The 17,195-nt window shown below is 38.1% G+C and overlaps 1 pseudogene; it reads right to left on the reverse strand.

Moving 5' to 3' along the window:
• Positions 1-12,423: 12,423 nt before the first annotated feature.
• The window catches only part of Nhp2-ps2 (NHP2 ribonucleoprotein, pseudogene 2), a 131,466-nt pseudogene continuing 126,694 nt past the window's right edge, over positions 12,424-17,195 (reverse strand).

The following is a 17,195-nucleotide window of genomic DNA, read 5'->3' on the forward strand; positions in this document are numbered from 1 at the left end:
GTAGAGCTTCTCCAGCACTGCTAGACTCCTACCTACAGGTACAGGACTCTAAAAACAGTTTATCAGTTTCCGTTGTGTCAAGTGAGATTACTATTTTTTTAAAAAAAAAGATGAGTTAAATCAAGGGGTGAATGATTGGCAGCTAAAGTTTTGTCCATTCTTTCTTTTGAATATGAAACACAGGGCAACAATCAAGCAATGAAATGAAACCACAAACATAATCTGACAGATATTGCCAGACTGGTGTACCAAGGACAGACAATAGACAGAGAGGAAAGAGAACTAGGTATGCTACCAAAGGGACCCAGGTATCCTACCTAAGGGACCCAGAACAAGAACTAGGCATTTCCCCAGTGGGAACCAAAGAGGAAGCACGGAATTTCCTGACCTCCTCCTGTCTCTGTCTCCTGACCTCCTTTTGTTTCCTAGGAGACTTCTGAAACAGCTTGCTTTCATTTTCCTTCTCTTATGTCAAAGCATCTTTGGACAGAGTGAGGGACTACTTTTCTGAAATCCATTCTCCTTCTCATATCTAGGGTCTACACTATCTTTAATCAGAGTCTACAGACTAAAAGCATCTATGAGAATTATCTTTCCTCCTCTAGGTGTTAGCATATCTCTAAGCATATGTATATAAAAGGCATTCTACCTTGCCCCATTCTTACAGGACTTTTTTCACCACTGACCCAAATTTTCCTTTGCACTTGCTTCCTTTCCCTGTGGTGTCCTTCACTGTATTTCCTGTACTTAAGCTCTAATGTTGAGGTACCAACTGACCAAGCCAGCTCAGTCAATCATCAGTATCTTGGGGAAAGGAGTGAGGATTGAAAAGGAAAAGATAATTAGACAACACTATAGAATAACTCCAGCCAGTTCTAAAGCTGGTTTATTTTTTTCCACTCTGCTTTTATACATCATTCTAGGTACATACAAAGAATATGGTCAGTCCTAAGGCATAAACAAAGTAGTCAAGGGAGAAAGCAAAGCATAAACAGAGTAGTTAAAGAGCAAACAAAACATAAACACATGTTCCATGATTACTGTATTCATGGTATTAACAACACCCATCAAGATACAAAGAGCACATTCCTTAGTTATTTACCATGAGTCTATTTCCTTGTCCTAGCCCAATGTCAAATTCTTGCCAGATTTCTAGAAGTGGCCCCAAAAGCTCTCCACAAGTGCTAAGAGGGGAAGTGGACAAATGCCCTCATACTTAACCCAAAAAGCTATTTTCAATTGGTTCCTCTTCACAAAGGGAAAATTCGTTGCTTTTTTTAATAGGATCTCAGTGGGTATACAATTCACTCTTAAGGGCAAACTCACAACCAGAAGTAGATACCCAACACAAAATCTACTCAGTGGGATTTTTTTGTAGGATTTTATTGCATAACAATTTATCTAGCCATTTTATTTTGCCTTACAGGTCTCTAGCTTATATATTAGGGTTTCCAGTTTTGTGTTTTTATGAAATTTCTTTGTGCAAATGTGAATGTGTATGTCTTTGCATCTATATGTTTCTTTCATTTTTTGTTTTTCTCCTTTTTTCTGTTTACTTATTTTGTCCTATTCTTGTTGCTGTTGTTGTTACTATATTTTTAGACATCTGTATGTTTTATAATGACAGAAAGAAAGAGTGTGTATTAGGGTGGGTGGAGAGCTTTCAGTAGGACTTGTGTGAGGGAAACCATAATCAGAATATATTGTATGAAAAATATATTTTCAATAAAATTTCCACACTCATGGGTCAGAAGACTTGAGATTCATAATAGCAATAAAGTAATCTCCAGAGTCAGAAGAGTTGCAATTTCAAAACAAGAATGCTTCATTTTTGTAAAAAGATTAACAAAGTAATCCCAAAATTATAGAAAATGCAATGGTCTTTGAATACAAATATCTGAAAAATTACTTTGGAAAATTCATAATTCTTAATTGAAAAACTTAGGTCAAATCTGGAATAATCAATGGAGTGTGGTGCTAGAATAAAAGAAACAGTCCAATGGAGTATAGGAGAACCCAATCTAGAAATTTTATTTCTAGACTAAGACTAAGGGATTCAGGTATTCCTGAAATTTCTAATTTACCTTTATGTCTTTATTTTTTCATGTTGCCATTTAACCTGTTCTTCTATCTTAGATATCTTCTCCAAATTCTTGGTTTTAAATGACTAACTCAAAATAGACACATAGCTAAAATAACAGCATATACTACAGTCTTCAAAATCATTTTTGATATGAACAAAGCTGCAAGAGCTTTGTTAACTAGCAACTTTAACTGATACCAAAGCACAGGATGAATGATAACTGGATAAATAGACTTTATTGGAATTAAAAACATTACTGCTATTATATAGATAGAAATGGAAAGAAAATTGGCTGTAGAAAAAGTGTGTAACATATGTGTGTTTAGACACCTAGCTAAAATCTATAAGGGTCTGTAACAATTCAGTAACAATATTTTTAAGTCCAATAAGAAACTCTCATATGATCTAAAACAGGCAGATCTGTAGGTTTACATCCTCCCTTCTAGCCCTCAACCCACCAGAGGTATTGGAAAGGAAAGGTTAATAGGACAAAAAGATATGTGGACCTGTTTAGAAAGTTATTTGGGGTTATTCCAATCTTTGCTGTCAGAATAGCAGCAGTTCAGTTCACACGAATCAGTAACCGCAGCTCAATCCACTCACAAACACCATTCACAAATCAGCAATGGGAGTTTGATTCAGAAGAAACTGTGAGGTTCTGCCAATAAGCCCAAGTCTGCGCCAGAATATCATGAGAAGTTCTTTGGTGAGTTATTCTCTACAAAGTTACTACAAATGATGATCAATGACAAAGGAAAGGCAAGCCAATGCCACAATATTGTCAGTGAAAACCAGTGTCAGCAAAGCCCAACAAAGACCAGCAAATAGTGGCAAGGTGATCAGTGCCACACAGCATTGTCAACTGTCTGTTGGGTTGTATTTATATACCTTTTCCAAATATCACATGTTCTTTCAAGCATCCACTCTAACAAAACCTCTCATGCCCTTTTTCCAGGCAGCGTCTAGAAAAACACCACAGATCTGTTCTTGCAAAACATCCCCACATGTGTCTGCTTCAGCAGTATTCAAAAAAGAATCACATGACCCAACTGAGTCTCCAAAGAAACCAGAAATTTCCACTTCACAGATGACCCATAAAAAGTCAGATCAAAGACCAAGACACATTTGGAAAGAGTTTCAACCCCACTAATCAGTAAAGAAATGCAAATCAAAGCCAGGATGAGATACCCCTTCACCACAGTTGTAACTGAAAATATGATAAGTGATAAAGGAAAATGCGGAGAGTTTGAAATTTTTGGTCTGAAAATTGTATCATCATCTGTCTTTGAACAAGAGTTTGGGAGTTGCAAAGTAGTAACCATAGAGTTAACATTTTATCCAGCTACTCTACTCCCACATATGTGACAGGTGGGACATATATCCCAGTGTCAGAGCATTCGTCTACTTGGTAAGTGCTAGGTCTGCAGTCCATTGTAGTACTAAAAATTTGCATACATGTTTACTAATAAAAATATCATTCATAGAAAATAGAAGCAACTGGAGTTTATGTAGGTGAATGAGTAGAAAAATAAATTTTGTATCTACTTAATGAAATATTAATCATTCAAAAATTGAGAAAAATGTCTTAATAGCTAATATTCAATAGTATCTGGACAAGCCTTGAAGACACTACAATAAGGGAAGAAAGCCAATAGAAAATACCATGTAGTACATGATTATGAAACATCCAGTATAGGAAATTTAGTTACACAGATCATATTGGCTGTTGACTAGACCCAAAAAGTGAAGATCATCTCTCTCAGGAGTGAGGAAAGTACTTTAAAAGCATACACTAAAATTATTGTATTTGATGCATTAATTGACTGGTTTTAATTTTATGAGAATAACATTTCAATAAATTTGTTACAAAAGAAAAATGCTGTGGATGTAGTGAAGCAGGAGAGAGGCCTTGCCTCATTGAGCAAGCTTTTCATTATATTTCATCTCCCCTGGATCTTTTCCTGCAGACACATAACATTAATCACTTCCAGAAAACATGATTGCCTATAATAAAATCCAATATCTCATTATAATCAATAAATTTAATTTTAGTGATAAGTATCATGATTATGAGGAAAATACCAACAATGAAGTAGTGTAATATATTTCTGGACTCTTAAAGCTGAAGAATAGACCTGGGATCATGACCAAGTTTGGAAGTTGGAAGCCAATCATGTGGTTTCCCTTTTACCATTTCATTTCCATTTCTATTTTTCAATAAAACAATAACTGTATCTCTTCAGAGAGGTCTCCTGCAGCCTTACAGTACCTGCTGTACAGCAAGGCTGGCTGTTGGATAGTTGACCAGAGCCTATGGGCCAAGTCAGAGGCCAGACTTGCCCTTCAGTCTCTCAGAGTGAGGGTACTATAGCTGCAGCTACTCTCAAGCATGGCACAGATTCAAAAAATAGGTCAAGAAGTGCAATAGAGAGAGGTAGATGTTTCAATTATGGTGTGTCTTAGTTATGGTTTCCATTGCTGTCAAGAGACATCATGACCAAGGCAACTCTTATAAAGGAAAACATTTAATTAGGGCTACTTTACAATTTTAAAGGTTCAGTCCATGGGAAGCATGGCAGTATCCAGGCAGACATGATATTAGAAGAGTCAAGAGTTCTACATTTTGATCCAAAGAAAGCTAGAAGGAGACTATCTTCTGCAGGCACACAGAGGAGGGTCTTTTCCACCCTAGGTGCAGCTTAAGCCTAGGAACTCAAAGCCCACCTACACAGTGACACACTTCTTCCAACAAGGCCAAGCCTCCTAACAGCACCTCTTCCCATGGGCCAAGCATATTTATATCCATACCAGTGTCCCTAAGGGAAAAATCTACAACAGCCCAGAGAAAGTGTCTATCCCAAAGAAAGGTAAAGCTTTAATGAACCTAGAACAGCAGCCTGCTAGACTGAGCTAAGGAACGGAGTTAGCCACCATAAATATATGCTGGCCTGAAGAGCCTACAACCACTGACTAGAGAGAGGGAGCTACTGAAAGGGGTGGAGCCAAAAACCAACACAGCCCAATAAGCTAATTGAGCAGCAGAAGCCAATTATAGACAAGAGGAAAAAAACAGCAAAAGCTGAAACATATTTGGTAAAATACTTGGTAAGTCTTTAAGTTGAGAATTAGAGATTTAAAAAATGTGCTAAGAAAAAGAAAACACAATGACACAATACATCTTGAACCCATATGATTTTGTTTCACCTATACGCATACAAATAACTATCTTCTCAGTCACTATTATAATTTTATAGATTCTCTTTAAGAAAGATCAGAATAAAACAGACTTAGATAAGTAGAGTACTGAAGAATGGATTGCTAGTTTACAGATCATAGCTCAGAGGTTACAGGACTTTTTAAATCAGAGTAAAAAAATCTTCAGAAGAATCCAATTTAGAACTTACAATAAAAGTAAAATGGGAGGTTTCAGATGAGAAGAGTCCATAAACTCTTGAGAAATTGGAATGGCAGCCCACAAAGATACAATATTCTGAGTTAAGAATCCACATGCTGCCTAATGATACTAACTTAGAGCAATATATACAATAGATATATGTTTCATTTTGTAGAGTTTGGAGAATTAAAGGACATACATATGTTAATGCATCATACAGTTAATTCATACTCAGGATTTCAATATGATTTTCCTTAAGTTGTATAAAGGCTCATTCTGAGACTGCACATTTATTAAAGATGGTGGCTGTCTTAGAGATGCATTTGTAAATTGAAGCTGATAATGTGTCAACATGTGTATCTACTAGAATACAACAATTTTGTATATGTTATAACATAAAAGCTGTTACAGATACATCTTACAATCCTACAGGTCAAGCAATTATGGAGAAATCTAAGAGGACTTTGGAGAAATGCTCATACAACAGAAATGATATAGTGACCCTCCAAAAGATAGTTTAGGTAAAGTATACTTTATTGACGTGAAATTTTTTTAAATGCCAATTAGACAAAAAACATAACTGCTAAAATACACTGGATAATAGAAAAGCTGCAGGACTAAATCAGTCTATGTATGTGGTAGCCTCAGAATGGAGGGCAGGAAATACATTGTACTGGGGAGGCGATTTTGTATTTGTTTCCACAGAAAAACAAAATGTATGGGTTTCTTCCAATTTAATAAAAATCATATTTGTCATGGGGAGACATCCTGAAGATCAAGGCTGAACCCATGAAGAAAGTAATCATGAAGAACAACACAGGAAACATAAATTGCTGATCCCCCTAAATGGGAATAGCTCTGAAACTAGAAGGGACATGAAAATGTCTCCAGCCAGAATTTAAGCTACTCATAGCCAAAAATCTTTTTGGCTAAAGAATCTATACCTTCTCTTTTCAAATGGTATAGATAAAAACTTATATTACAGTTTGATTATGTAATCCAAACTAGTATAGAAAGAAAGACACATGCCTTACCTGCTTGAACAGAGAGCAGAGAATCATGTTTAAATGAATCATGCATACTGCACATTCCATACATATGTTATTGCAGAAATGTACATTGCTAGCAAGAGTTTATTTATATGTCTGCAGACATCCATGAAGTTAAAGTAGCTCTGACAAGGTTCACCCTCAGTGCTCCTGAAAATGATGCTGAGACACTGAGGTATATTTGTTCCAGCATCTTGCTTAACCCTATCTCAGACTGCCTTAATGATGTTTCCTGAAAAATCTGTATCCAGGACAATGTCAAAACAGCTAGCTAGATCATCCAGCATCACAGAATGTTCCAGTCAGGACTTCAGTCAAGCCCTTAAAATTTTCAGCATACGGAAACTGACTAGCCAAAGCTACAGCTTCCTAAAGACTGATCAGTATCCCAAGTTTTTAGCCCCTACCAAGGGAAAACAATGCCTTAATTTAGCTATAAGTAATTTTAAAAGAGTGATGTCTCTATTCCCAAGAGGTGGAATGGATGGTTTTGGTCATTTGATGGGTTTGTCACCATTAAAGGGGAGGAGTAATTATAAATTGTTGATGGTGTTTGTGAGGGAAGAAACAAACTAATAGAGATTAGATTCCAGGATTTCCTTTTCTTTTTTCCTCTGTCCTTCTCTCTATCCTATCTTGTGCTAGGGAGAAGTGGGAAGAAGGGGTGAAAATAAAATAAAATAAGGGTTGAAAAGGTGGCTATATGAATAATCCAGGAATAATAGAAATACGGCCCAGATGTTTTCAGAAACATTGCATGACACAACTAAATCTTGAAGAAACCAAGTCTTGTGTCATTCTGTGGTTTTGGAAGTTGCTCATTTGTACTCTGTACATACTCAGGTAATATTAATTCCTTCTCAGTCTCTAATGGAACTGAAAGCTAGATAGTTATAGTCTCACAATTAAACCTCAGTTGTTTGGGATTTAAGAAAATGTTCTCAAATCTAAGAAGGTACTTTAGGTTGGCAATTCAGATTATGATGAAAATTTACTTAGAACCTTACCTGATAATTTTCATAATTGCTATTATTGAATATAGTTTATTTTTATAAGAAAAGGAGTTGGACCTACAACTGACCAATGTAGATGTGGATGCTTGGAGCCAACTATCAGAAGGAGCTCAGGGAAACTGGTGGGTTATCTGGCAGAAGGACTGAAGGAGTGGAGGGGGAATTAGAAAAACTACATAGGCTGGTCTGACCACCCACTTCTCCCAGAGTCTAGACCACCAACCAAGAAGTGTACCTGGAAGGATTCATAGCTCTATATACATATGTAGCAGAGGATGGACTTGTCTGACAGCAATGGGAAGAAAGACCCTTGCTCCTGGGGAGGCTTGATGTCCCAGCATCGAGGGATGCTGGAGCAGTGGGACAGGAGAGTGTGGGAAGGTGGGGGAGCAATCTTGTACATACAAGGGGGAGGGGGAAGGAGTGATGGGGGCTGGTAGAGGTACCAGGAAGTGGGATATTATTTGAGATGTAAATGAATAGAATGATTAATAAAAAGAAAAGGCAGGTTTTATTTGGACTAAAGAAGGGAAATGTAAAGAGAATCTCTTGTGTAATATATAGAAGCATTACCTGTCAATAAAATGTTATTAGCCAGTGAGCTGAGGCAGGATTAGAAGGTGGGACACCTTTCAGAGAGATTGAGATCCTGGGAGAGAGACAGGCCTGGGAGGAGATACTTGCCCTGAACTCTGAGGAAGATTGTCACATGAAATTGAAAAAAGGTTACAAGCCACATGGTGGAACTTGGAATTACCAGGATAAATGAGTTGGAAACTAACAGGAACCCTAGACATTTACTAAAGAAACAATTCAGTCTCAGGGTTGTTATTTCATGAACTTGCTTGAAGGTGGTAAAGTCTGTGGTTACAAGCAAGCATCCAGCAGATGTTAAAGAATTTTTAAGAGACCTTAGTTGGAGAGACATATCCATGGTTAAGAACACTCGCTCCTCTGCCAGAGAACTGAGCTTGGTTCTCAGCAGGCACAGCAGGCCCCACAGCCACCTGTGATCCCAGATATAAGAGATATGAGCCTTTCTGACCTCCGTAGGTACTAATACACATGTGGGCTCTTACAACACACACACACACACACACACACACACACACACATACACACACATATACACACACATATGCACACACATACATGCACACGAACACACACCACCACTACTATCACCATCACCATACCACACCACAGCAAACCATACCAGAAATGAAGGCTGACAGGAATCATAAAAGTTGTTTAAATATTTCCTTCCTTCTCTTGTCAGCCTGAATTTATCCAATTATTAATTTTAACTTTAGACAAAGTTCACCAGCGGCATCTCTGTTTAGTGTCTTTCACAATACACTCTGTATTGGTGCCCCTGTCATCATGAAAGAGACATTCAGGACCACTGTTTTCTCTCTATCATTGCTGTTTGATTTTGGACTATAAAGAATGTACAACTATAAGCCTCAAATTTAGTTGTAGGTCCATAATCCTATGCAAAGCTCCCACATCCTTGTATTTTAGGAGCTATCATTATTTTCAAAATTTCCAAAACAATAATACATGGTGTATTTTATATAACTTCATCATGAAGACCTTGGTCATAATTCTTATATTTCAATACTGAGTAGTCAATATAATAAGATATTTTTGTAATTAAATATTAGCATCCCACCAGAGTAGAATAAAGACTTGTTCATTTTCAAGCCAAAATATCCATTCTGGATATTTTGCATTTTTTGAATCAAAAATGAGTATCTTTAAATATGTAATGTATATAACAAAGGCACATTTAAAAAGAATTTATAAATTTGTCATGGGTCAAAAGAAATGAATTGGAAAAAAGTAACTATATGATAAGAAGAATTCACAGTTAACCCTCACTTTGAGGTACTTTGGCAAACTACAACTCCATAGACTAATATACTACTTTTAAAATTTAGTGAGTGCCAAGAACTAAATCTGCCTCCCCATCTCTCTTTCCTGAGTAGCAGAAATTTCTCCACAATGTTGACTGTTGCGGCACTCTAGAGGGAGAAGGGTGTGACTAGAGGAAGAAGGAGTAATTATGAGGTGGGGGTGAATATGAGGGAGAAGGTGACTATGAGGGAAAGGGTGACTATGACGGACAGGTGGCTATGAGGGAGGGGTGACCATGAAGGAAGGGGTGATGATGAGGGAGGGAGAGACTGAGGGAAGGGCTGATGATGAGGGAGGGGGTGATTATGAGGGAGGGGTGTCCAGAGGAGCTTGTGCTGTGCATCCTGGTTTCAGAAACATAGGTATATACAAAACTGTGCTTTAATAACAAATTGAAACATCATGTTTCATTAAAATGCACAATAGAAACAAGGGTTGTTATAGCTGTTCAAATAGCAGAATTTGTGGTAAAAGGTTTAGGTAAAAATTCATAGACATATTTTAAAATACATACTTTTGAAATTTGAAATATATTATAATGTGTTCATGTCTTCTGGTCAGAGTACAAGTCAAATATCTGGTTCTCGATTACTTTTTTTGTAGAAAATAAAAAAAAATGTTCATCAAACATTGATTCAATGACAAAGATCTTTGATTATGAGGACAGTATTTCTTTGCTCATACCATTTGAGAATTGCACTGAATATAATTCTTGACAAGTCTCCACTGGGCCTTTTATCTGCTATCCCTGGTCCTTCCAAATGACTCCTGTGGTGATAGCCATACTTCTTTGGAAAGGGCTCTCTCTACTGGAGCCATAGCACCTATGAGGAACACAGTGAGTTTTTATTTTAAGATCTACATAGCTGACTGTCGTACAGCCCCACTCCTGTACCTTCAATAACCTAAAAACAGCAGGATACTTCATCACCAGCAACCAATATGTGACATATTTTCACTGTCACTATGAGTAGGGTACCGCACATATGTGCATGCACTGACAAAAAACCAATGCCTCCTCTCCCTACCTTCTTTCCCTTCCACCCAAGCTCACATGTAGCCTCTGCATACTCCACTCCCTTAGTTAACCTCTTGCTTGAGATCTGTTACATAGTGTGACATTGTGGTGTCCACCCCTTAGTTATACTGACATCCATTTGTGTAACATTTGCTTATACACTTCTTTGTTTTCTGTCAAAGACACTAACATACATTTATTCTAGTTTCTCCCTTTACCATGTCAAACATCTCATGTTTGTACTTCTTTGGGGGAAGAGGCAAATATCTTGTATAGAATTAATTCCATATGACAGCTCCTAGAATGAGGGAGAGATGCTTGGCAATGTGCAAACGTAGTAAATATGGGCAGAGCATGGTAACAGTCAACATTTCTAGAGTATCAATTATCTATTAGATACTTTGCTTTTAATCTATGAAGAAGAAACTGAGTTTTTATAATCTTAAATTAATATCATTGCCAAAAAAAGTCAGAGAGGACTTAGAAAGCTGGAAAGGAACAAAGAAAAGAGAGGCAGAGGGAGGGTTGGATGAATGGAGGAAGGAAGCAAAACTCCATCAGTTTTGCTATTTCTCAATGAAATAAAAGAATAAAATATTCTATAATTTTATTCAAAAAGTATGTGTTTCTAAAGGTCTTCTTGATGTTGAAATCGGTCAAAGCACACTTTTAGACTTGTGTATTAAGTCAAACTACACAGATATTGTTTTGAAAGTACAAAGACTTGATTGAATCCTCTAAATTTATATGAAATTGAATTCTTCTTTTAGAGGCAGTAAAAGGCAGAGGCTTTTGAGAAAGGAATAAAATATACAAGCCCCCCTCCAATGGATTAAAGGGCCAGAGGGAATAAGATAAGGCCTTTTCCTCTGGCTCTGTGCCATCTTGGAAGCAAGCCCTCAGTAGATACAAAACCCAAAGGTACAAGACCCTGACACCCTGACATTAGCCTTTTACCTCCAAATTATAAATAAATAAAAGCATGTTGTTTATAAATTATCTAGCCAGTGGTATTTTTGTTGTAGCAACACAAACTAAGGGAGGTTCCAGCACATTACAATCACATTTACAAAAAGGATCCCCTAGATGTTTTGAACAATGGCCGTAATTTGCAAACACATATTTGACTTGGAGCCCCATTAGAAAAGTGACTACTGGCTTAGGTATTTAAACAGAAGATATTGAATATGGGTATTAGTTACAAAATAGATAGAATTGCTGAGACAACTCTAACAAATGAGATAGAATGAGTACTAGAGAATATAAGGAATTGTACCAGCTCTAGGAATGGAGGACTTTGAGGAGCACTGTGTATGTAGTGCTGAAAAGATGTGATAAAAGTTAGTATTGCCTAAGACCACACAGAGACTACACAGAGAGACACTCATAAGGGTATATCTACTGCATGAGATACTATTTAAAGAAGAGACAAGGTAAGAAATGGTTTAGCTTATTCTGTCTGCTCTCACTCAAATTTCTCTAGGATTCCATTTGGCTGAACCTGTAGAAAGCCAAAAAGTGATGATCAATGGTAACATATGTCTTGCAACAGAGAACAAAGTGGGAAAGGAGGACATAGAATGAAGCTGTAATCAAACCAGAACACCCCAAATACTAAGTTGAGAGCAAGACTTATAAGGAATATGGCTTTTCTCTGTCTCTTCATTTGTTTTGCAGATAACTGATTATATACTCTACACAGGAAAGAAAAATAGTATGTCCGCATCCACCAAGATTAGTTATTGATGAAGAAGGCAGACAATCTACAACATCTACCAGAAAAACAAAAACAAAAACCCATGTTTAGCGATACAGAGTAATCCCTGGGCCTCTGAGGTCTTTGCACTGGTGGAAAGTATGAAGCACAAGCAGGATCCAACTGTGGGGGAAGCCAGGTACCTCAATCATTTAACATTCTGAATGCAAACAATGCAGACCCAAGTATCTCAGATAGGTGTTGACATAGCCTGCAAATCCTTCAGGCACTTGTCATAGGCCTTCTGATATTTTCTTGGGGCTTCCACCACAATCAAGTAGGTGAGATGCTTGGAGCCTGTAGCTGCACACAAGTCTGTCTTAGGGGGTATATAGACACAGGGCAACTTCTGGTCCTCTCACATAATTGGAATACCTCAGTCAGCAATGTGTCTCCTGATAAAACCATGATCCATTTATCACCCTTGTTAACAAATTTCTGAAATTCCTTCACTTCATGTTGAATCTGATTTTTCTTCATGGACTTCTTCATGCACTTGTAAAGCTTGCATGTAGGCTTGCATGGCAGGTTTTGTCAAGGCAGTGGTAGCAAGATGGGGTTCAAGTTGACCAGTAGCTCTTGGTATATGTGCTTCTCATTGCAGCTCTCTGCCTGTGCCTCAGACTCCTCAGGAACAACCTTTATTTTGGTTATCTTGTCAACTCTGCCAACCAAGTCATTGCACAGTAGAATAGCTGCCACCGCCTCCAAGATCACTTCCAGGTCATAAACCTGTCCTACCCCATGACCAAATGGGAAATGATGGAGAATGTTCCTTTGAAAACAATGTTCTCTCTCATTAAAAGGTGATTTAGATTTGGTCAACCCTCCACTTTCCAAAGATAATTTCAGGAACCATCTGTAATGGTTTCTTCCATCTTTAAAAATTTCTTTATGTTTACTGGCTTCACTATACTTAAACTTCAATTAAGTACTCATAACTTTTCCCACAATCTACTTGGATCTCCATAATCTAACCACTTAAAGCTCAGCAACACTGTCATGACTCATTTGCTGGCATGGTCCTTCAAACGTGGAAAGCCCTAGACTTTCTTATCACAAAGGTAAGTGTCACCAGTGCTCATAGTAATGACACCAGTTGCTTCAGAGTAAACAATATGAATTTGGTACAAAGAAACTTATCAAAATTAAAAGTAGCATAAAATGTTAAATGACTTGATTAAAAATTCATGACTGGGTCAGATTATGGGTAGAGAAATACATTAGATCTGGTCCTATAACCTGTCACAATGTTGTTAATATAGCTAGTTTTAAGTTGTAACTTTGGTCCTCACTCAATTAATAGTTCAGTTTTCTTTGTTTCTTCCTGTTGGAATCCTCAGATTCCAGATGTTTAAGCTGTTTGTTCTTTCTGCTAACATCTAGACAGATTCCTAAGCAGGGATATAAAGGGTCTCAGTCCTACTTCTCAACTAGCAGTTACCTTCTATGAGGAGCATTGGTAAAGAAGAAAGAAATGTTCGAGTTCACTGTGTGAAAGGGTGTCTCTGTTTATTCAATTGTGAATTCTGTATCATAGGATAGGTATGGCCCATCATCAGATTTTCTGTTTTGTAAACAGTCATGCTCCTCACTTGCTGATTGGCTTAATAAAAATCTGATGGCCAAAGGCTGAGCAGGAATGGGAAGGTAGAACTTCCATGCACAGAAGGGTCTCTAATGAAAGAGGGTGAAGTGGGAGATGTGCCAGCTGGGCATGGAGGTGATTGGTCATGAAAAGGAGCAAAGAGGTAAAGAACTAGCTGTGTGACAGGACTTAGGGCTCAAATAGTAACACTAATTTAGATTGAGCTAACTGAGGTTCTGTCTCACTATATTTGGCATTCAAGATGGTAACAGATATCCAAGCTTAGGACACTAGATTTAAGCAGTAGGATCCAGGCCCAGAAGCAGCAATCAGCCATGCCTTGCTCTGTGACCAGTGTGTGACAAAAACACAAGAGAAGCTAAGAGATGGCTTTTAAGATGGAAGGCAGGGAACATAGAGCCCTGGCTGCAGTCTGTGGAACACATGTTGCAAAACAAGCATTTTCCAGAGCTGTGTTGCTGCTTATTTAAGCAGACTTAGATGAGGTGAATACTGAGAAACGTAATGCTACAATACAAGCAATAGAACAGAGGCGGGAAGATCCTTTAAATCAGCATAAATAATCTTCAGGAAATCCAATCTAGAACCTACAGCTCTACCCTACGATGAGACTACAAAATGGCATTTCATATCCATTAGAAAACCCACAATAATTTTTTCAGTTATAATAAGAGATGAGATTCTACAAGGGCTTGAGAAATTTACATGGAAGCTCATAGAGATGCTAGACTTAAAGAGATTTGAAGAAGCAATAATGTCTTATGACATGCACTTAACTTACATAAAGCAGATACCTAATAACTGAGACACACAAAATCATATAATTTCAAAGACTGGAGAGATTTGATGTCAGCCATCTTAGAATATGGCCTTCAACTACAATGGCTAAAAAGGTGAAAAGATTTTTAAAAAAGGTGAAAAGATGAAGCTTCAGTTATGGAACAATGAAATACGACTAGAGGCATTAATATTGTCAATGATCACTTGTTTGGTGAAGGTGAATATTCTTTTTTTTCAGATTTTTTTATTTATATTTCAAATGTTATTCCTTCTCCTGGTTTCCTGTCCATAAGCCTCTTACCTGTCCTTCTTTTATAGGGTGTTCCCTCCCCAACCATACCCCCTTCCCACTCTTCCTGACATTCCCTTACACTGGGGTCCAACCTTGGCAGGACCAAGGGCTTCTCCTTACTTTGGTGTCTAACAAGGCCATCCTCTGCTATATATACAGCTGGAGTCATGGGTCAGTCCATGTGTAGTCTTTGGGTAGTGGTTTAGTCCCTGGGAGCTCTGATTGATTGGCATTGTTGTTCTTATTGGATTGCAAGTCCCTTCAGCTCTTCCAATCCTTTCTCTAATTCCTCCAGTTCTCAGTTGATTGGTTTGTTGCTAGCATTCTTCTCTATATTTGACATGCTCTGGCTGAGTCTCTCAGGAGATATCTATATCCAGTTCCTGTCAGCATGCACTTCTTAGCTTTATCACTCTTTTTTTTTTATCCTCATTAACTTGTGTATTTCTTGTTTACATTTCGATTGTTATTCCCCTTCCCGGTTTCCAGGCCAACATCCCCCTAACCCCTCCCCCTTCCCTTCTCTATGAGTGTTCCCTTCCCCATCCTCCCCCCATTACCGCCCTCCCCACAACAATCACGTTCACTGGGGGTTCAGTCTTGGCAGGACCAAGGGCTTCCCCTTCCACTGGTGCCCTTACTAGGCTATTCATCGCTACCTATGCAGTTGGAGCCCAGGGTCAGTCCATATAGTCTTTGAGTAGTGGCTTAGTCCTTGGAAACTCTGGTTTGTTGGCATTGTTGTTCATATGGGGTCTCAAGCCCCTTCAAGCTCTTTCAGACCTTTCTCTGAATCCTTCAACGGGGCTTCCATTCTCAGTTCAGTGATCTGCTGCTGGTATTTGCCTACATATTTGCTGTATTCTGGCTGTGTCTCTCATGAGGGATCTACATCTGGTTCCTGTCAACCTGTTTCTTTGCTTCATCCATCTTATCTAGTTTGGTGGCTGTATATGTATGGGCCACATGTGGGGCAGGCTCTGAATGGGTATGCCTTCAGCCTCTGTTCTAAATTTTGCCTCCCTATTCTCTCCCAAGGGTAATCTTGTTCCCCTTTTAAAGGAGTGAAGCATTTGCAGTTTGGTCATCCTTCTTGAGTTTCATGTGTTCTGTGCATCTAGGGTAATTCGAGCATTTGGGCTAATATCCACTTATCAAAGAGTGCATACCATGTGTGTTTTTCTGTGATTGGATTATCTCACTCCGGATGATATTTTCCCAACCTTATCTAGTTTTGGTGGCGATATATATATATATATATATATATATATATATATATATATATATATATATATATGTGTGTGTGTGTGTGTGTGTGTGTGTGTGTGTGTGTGTGTGTGTGCGTGTGTGTGTATGCTCTGAAATGCCATTGCTCTGAACTTTTTCTCCATATCCCCTCCTATGAATATTTTTGTTTCCCCTTTTAAGGAGTGAAACATCTGCACTTTGGTCATCCTTCTTGAGTTTCATGTGGTGTGTGGATTGTATCTTGGGTAATTCAAGCTTTTGGGCTAATATCAATTTATCAGTGAATGCATAAGATGTATGTTTTTCAATGATTCTGTTACCTCACTCGGGGTGATATTTTTTAGTTCAATCCATTTTCCTATGCATTTCATAAAGTCATTGGTTTTGATAGCTGAGTAGTACTCCATTGTGTAGATGTACCACATTTTCGGTATTCATTCCTCTGTTGAAGGGCCACTGGGGTTCTTTCCAGATTCTGGGTATTATAAATAAGGCTGCTATGAACATAGTGGAGCATGTGTCTTTGTTGTACCTTGGAGCATCTTTTGGGTATATGCCCAGGAGAAGTATAGCTGGATCCTCAGGTAGAGCAATGTCCTGAGGAACCTCCAGCTGATTTCCAGAGTGGTTGTATCAGTTTGCAATCCCACCAACAATGGAAGAGTGCTTCTCTTTTCCACATCCTTGCCAGTATCTGAGTTTTTTTTTAAATCTTAGCCATTCTGACTGGTGTGAGGTAGAATCTTCGGGTTGTTTTCCTGTGCATTTCCTTGATGATTAAGGATATTGAGCATTTCTTTAGGTACTTCTCAGCCATTGGATATTCCTCAGCTGAGAATTCTTTGTTTAGCTCTGTGCCCCATTTTTAATAAGGTTATTTGATTCTCTGGAGTCTAACTTCTTGAGCTCTTTGTATATTTTGGATATTAGCCCTCTATCAGATGTAGGATTGGTAAAGATCTTTTCCCAATCTGTTGGTTGCTGTTTTGTCCTAATGACAGTGTCCTATACCTTACAGAAGCTTTGCAGTTTT

The sequence above is a fragment of the Rattus norvegicus genome, chromosome 5 (assembly GCF_036323735.1).
Source record: "Rattus norvegicus strain BN/NHsdMcwi chromosome 5, GRCr8, whole genome shotgun sequence".
Taxonomy (NCBI): domain Eukaryota; kingdom Metazoa; phylum Chordata; class Mammalia; order Rodentia; family Muridae; genus Rattus; species Rattus norvegicus.